Consider the following 6,103-nt stretch of genomic DNA (forward strand, 5'->3'; position numbering starts at 1 on the left):
TGTCTGTACCTCTGTGTTTCAAAGCAACAGTTGATAATCAGAAGGCAGATCCTTGATATCTGGAGAACATGATCCTTTCTGCCTACCATGGCTCCTGCAAGCTGTGTGCAAGCTGCTCCAGGAACACATGCAGAGCTGCCTGCCTGTGGCTGGGGGTGGGAAATGGGTGGTTGCTACTGTGTTAAGAGCTGAAAATGACCAAAATTAACTTCAATTTGCCATGCAAGCCTTCCCCTGGATGTTTTGATCTTTTAGTACACTCCAGAATTCCAAAACAGTTACATCAGACACTTTCTGCCAGTGCAGTTGTCTAGGAGGGAAGACAGATTCCTGATGCTTCCCACCCCACCATCTTCCTAGAATCCTCTCACCCAAGAGCCCTAATTTTTATTATGTTATGTTAGTCGTCATACATTACATCATTAGTTTTTGATGTAGTGTTCTATGATTCCTTGTTTGCGTATAACACCCAGTGCTCCATTCAGTACGTGCCCTCCTTAATACCCAGCACCGGGCTAACCCATCCCCCCACCCCCCTCCCTTCTAAAACCCTCAGTTTGTTTCTCAGAGTCCATAGTCTCTCATGGTTCATCTCTCCCTCTGATTCCCCCCCCCCTTCATTTTTCTCTTCCTACTATCTTCTTTTTTTTTAACATGTAATGTATTATTTGTTTCAGAGGTATATGTCTGTGATTCATCAGTCTTACACAATTCACAGCACTCACCATAACACATACCCTCCCCAGTGTCTATCACCCAGCCACCTCATCCCTCCCACCCCCTATCACTCCAGCAACCCTGAGTTTGTTTCCTAAGATTAAGAATTCCTCATATCAGTGAGATCATATGATACTTGTCTTTCTCTGATTGACTTATTTCACTTAGCATAATACCCTCTAGTTCCATCCACGTCGTTGCAAATGGCAAGATTTCATTTTTTGATGGCTGCATAATATTCCGTTGTATATATATACCACATCTTTTTTATCCATCCATCTGTTGATGGACATCTTGGCTCTTCCCATAGTTTAGCTATTGTGGACATTGCTGCTAGAAACATTAGGGTGTACGTACCCCTTCAGATCACTATGTTTGTGTCTTTGGGGTAAATACCCAGTAGTACAATTTCTGGGTCATAGGGTAGCTCTATTTTCAACTTTTTGAGGAACCTACATACTGTTTTACAGAGTAAGAGCCCTAATTTTTAATACACTTTATTTTTTAGAACAATTTAGACTTACTAAAAAAAATGGAGAAGATAGTATAAGGAGTCACCATATACCTTGCACCCAGTTTCCCCTATTATTAAGTTTTTATCAGTATGATACATTTGCTACAATTAATGAACAAATATTGATACCTAATTATTAACTAACATCCATAATTTATTCAGATTTCCTTACTTTTTAACTAATGCCTTTTCTGTTCCAGGATTCCATCCAAGATATCTCATTACATTTAGTTGTCATGTCTCCTTAAACTCCTCTTGGCTGTGATCATTTTGATGCTTCCCTTATTTTTGATGACCTTGACAGTTTTGCAGAGTACTAGTCACATATCCTTTCTCTCAGAATTTGTCTGATGTTTTTCTCATGATTAGACTCGGGTCACATATTTGGAAGAGAAAGATTGCAAGGTAAAGTGTCATTTTAATCACATTATAAAGGGTACATACCTCAATATCACTCATCATCAATGAAATACAAATCAATGAGATATCATCTTACACCTGTCAGAATGGCTAAAATCAAAAACACAAGAAATGACAAGTATTGGCAAGGATGAGGAGAAAAAGGAACCCTTGTGCACTGTTGGTGGGAATGCAAACTGGTAAAGCCACTCTGGAAAACAGTATGGATATCCCTCAAAGAGTTAAAAATAGAGCTACCCTACAATCCAGTAAACACACTACTGGGTATTTACCCCCCAAATACAAAAACACTAATTCAAAGGGATACATATACCCCCATGTTTATTGCAGCATTACTTATAATAGCCAAATTATGGGAGCAGTCCAAGTGTCCATCAATAGGTGAATGGAGAAAAAAGATGCAGTGCATATATACACAATGGAATATTACTCAGCCATAAAAAGGAATGAAATCTAGCCATTTGCGATGACATGAATGGAACTAGAAAGTATAATGCTAAGCATAATAAGTTAGTCAGAGAAAGACAAATACCATATGATTTCAATCATATGTGGAATTTAAGAGACAAAACAAATGAGCAAAGAAAAAATAAAAGAGAGAAAGGCAAACCAAGAAATATACTCTAAACTATAGAGAACAAACTGATGGTTACCAGAGGGGAAGTGAGTGGGGAGATAGATGAAATAGGTGATGGGAATTAAAGAGTACACTTATCACGATGAGCCCTGAGTAATGTACACAATTGTTGAATCACCATATTGTACACCTGAAACTAATATAACACTGTATGTTAACTATGCTGGAATTAAAATTAAAAACTTAATTAAAAATGAGTATATACTATCAACATTATTTGTGACTGTGCATGTTGAAATTGATCACCTATTTTATGTAGTGTTTGTCAGGTTTTTCCGCTGTGAAGTCCTATTTTTTAAAATTAAACTTTTCATTTTAAGACAATCATAGATTTACATATAGTTGTTAGAAGTAATACATAAATATCCCAGGTACCCAGTTTTCCCCAGTGGTAACATCTTATAATACAACAGTGCAATATCACAACCAGGAAAGTGGCATTGATACAGTCAAAATTCAGACATTTCCATCACCATTAGCATCCCTTATGTAATTCTTCTATAGCCACACCCTCTTCCCTCTCACTCTCACTCACTCCTTAACTCCTGATGATCACTAATCTGTTCTCCATTTCTATAATCATATGATTTCACAAATGTTACATATATGGCACCATACAGTATATGATTTTTGGTATTGGCCTTTTTCACTCAATATTATTTCTCTGGAGATTCGTCTACATTTTTTTATGAATTGATAGTTTATTCTTTTTTTATTTTGAGTAATAATCCATTACGGCTATACCACAGTTTAACCATACACTCATTGAAGGGCAGCTGCTTTGTTTCCAGTTTTTGGCAAATAAATCTGCTATAAACATTTGTGTACAGGTTTTTATGTGAATAGAAGTATTCATTACTCTGGTTACATGCCCAAGAGTGCAATTGCTGGATTATATGGTGGTCGCACATGTACTTTTTAAAGAAGCTGCCAAAATAATTTCAAGATTGGCTGTACCATTTTATATTCCTACCAGCAATGTATGAATAATTCAATTTCTCTACATTCTTGCCAACATTTGATATAACTGTTTTTTTTATTTTAGCAATCCTGATAAGTATGTTGTGATATCTTACAGTGGCTTTAACTTGCATTTCCCTAGTAGATAATGATGTTAAAAATCTTAATGTTTCTTTATTTGACATCCGTATGTTTTCTTTAGTGAAAAGTCTCTTCATGTGTTTTACCCATTTTGTAATTGGATTGTTCGAATTTGGAACTGTTGAGTTTTGAGAGTTGTTTTACATATTCTAAATAGTAGTCCTTTCTTGGATATGTGGGTTATACATATTTTCTACAATTCTGCAGCTTGTCTTTTCATTCTGTCAGTTGGGTATTTCAGAGCAAAAGTTTTGAAATTTGATGATGTCCAATTTATCAATTTTTTCTTTGGTTGTGTTTTTGTTGTGCCTAGGAACTCATTACTTACCCATAGGTCCCAAAGATTTTTTTTCCTAAAAGTTTTATAGTTTACATTTTACAATTAAGTGTGTGATTGTTTTTAGTTGATTTTTGTGTAAGATTCTTTTTTTTTTTTTAACTCCATTAAACTGATTTTACACCTTTATCACATTTCAGTTGGGCATATTTGTAAGAATTTACTTTTGTGTTTTCTGTTACATTGACCTACACGTCTATATCTCCACCTATACCATTCTGTCTTGATTACTATGGCAATTAAATAAGTCTTGAAATTGGATAGACCAATTCCTCCCACTTTATTCTTGTTTTTCAAAATTGATTTAGCCATTCAATTTCCTTTGCCTTTGCCTGTAAGTGAATAATTTATATATACAAAAAGTCTTGCTGAGATTTTTATAGGATTTGCTTTAACTCATCTCTCCATTTATTCAGATCTTTGATTTATTTCATCAGCATTTTGTACCTTTCAGCATACAATTATTGTACATATTTTATTAAATTGACACTTAGGTATTTCTCTTTTTTGAGTGATTATAATTGGTGTTGCATTTTTAGTTTCATTATTCATTGCTAGTATATGAAAATACAATAGTTTTTTGTATTTTTCTTCCATCCTGCAACCTTGTTGAAATTATTAGTTCTAGGAGGGGATTTTTGGTGATTACTTGAGATTTTCTATATAGACAATCATGTCACCTGCCAATAGGAAGAATTTTAGTCCTTCCTCTCCAATTTGTATGCTTCCATTTCCCATTATTACCTTATTGCACTAGCTTGGACTTCCCTCACTATGTTGAATAAAAGTGGTGAGAGCCAATATCCTTGCCATTTTCCTGATCTCCAAAGAAAACCATTCTGTCTTGCACTATTAAATATGTTAACTGTAGTTTTTTTGTAAATGTTCTTTATCATGTTGAGGAAGTTCCCCTCTATTCCTATTTTTCTGAGAGTTTATATCATGAATGAATGTTGGATTTTATCAAATGCCTTTCCTGCATCAATTTACATGACTTATGTAGTTTTTCTTCTTTAGCTTATTAATACATGGGCTTACACTTATTGATTTTTGAATACTGAACCGGCCTTGCATCCTTGGAAAAAAATCCCATTTGGTTATGATACGTAATTCTTTTAATATATTGCTGAATTTTATTTGCTAATATTTTGTCAAGGATTTTTTCATTGATCTGTAGTTTTCTTTTTTGTACTGTCATTGTCTTATTTTTCTATTAAGGTAATTCTAGTTTTATAAAATGTATTGAGAAATGTTCCTTCCTCTTCCATTTTCTATCTTTCTAGGCTGCCTCCCTCCTGCACCTTTGGCTAGTGAAAGTAGGCTTTTCTTGAGGCTTTTTATTGGTGTGAATTGGTATGAATTCCTTCTCAAAAATTTGATAGAATTTTACAGTGAAATCATATGGGCCTGGAGATTCTTTGAGGAGGAATATTTAATTACTAGTTCAATTTCCTTAGTGGCTACAGAGCTAGTCACATTATCCATTTTATAGTGGGTGAGTTGTGATAGCTTATTTTTCAAAGAACTGGTCCATTTCATCTAAGTTGTCCAGTTTATGTGTGTAGAGTTGTTCATCATAATCCTCTATTATTTCTTTGATGTCTGCAGGCTTGATAGTGATATCCCCTATTTCATTCCCGAAATTGGTAATTTATCTCTCTCTCTCTTTTTTTTTTTTTTTTTTCCTGGTTAGTCTTGCTGGAGGTTTATCAGTTTTTAAAATCTTTTCAAGAAGCCACTTCATTACTGCTGGGCTTTCTCTGGACAGTACTCCAACTGAGGTGTTGGGGCACTTTGTTGCAGCTTTATCAGGGTGTAAGTCTAATCTCCCCATTAGGCTTTTGTGTGGGGGTGAGGCCATAGTTTTACTTGTGATGTTTGGCTGAAGTAAAGCAGTGATTGTCTAAAAGTTTTCTATCTTTCTAGGCTGCCTCTCTCCTGGCCATTTGGCTAGTGAAAGCTTTTACTTCTGTGCCTGTTAAAATTTCTTTAGCTTCAAGTCCAGGATATATGAGGCAAAAAGAAAACCCAGGAAACTCACTGCAGTGTAGTTCCTTTGATCCAAAGGCCTGTACCCATCTTTTCCTCTCCACCTTTCAGAGTCTTTTTATGTTTATTTTATAATGTTCAAGGTTTTTATTGCACTGAATAGGAATAGGTAAAAGTGCATCTATTCAATCTTCTTGGAAGAAGAAACCCCATTAGCTCCATTTTAAGTTATTTTTAAGAGATGTTTTGTTATTTTGTTTTTAAATTAGAAACTTGAATTTGAGGGGTGCCTGGGTGGCTCAGTGTTTAAGCGTCTGCCTTTGGCTCAGGTCATGATCCCAGGGTCCTGGGAACGAGCCCCCCAGTCCAGCTCCCTGCCCAGCAGGAA

The sequence above is a fragment of the Halichoerus grypus genome, chromosome X (assembly GCF_964656455.1).
Source record: "Halichoerus grypus chromosome X, mHalGry1.hap1.1, whole genome shotgun sequence".
Taxonomy (NCBI): domain Eukaryota; kingdom Metazoa; phylum Chordata; class Mammalia; order Carnivora; family Phocidae; genus Halichoerus; species Halichoerus grypus.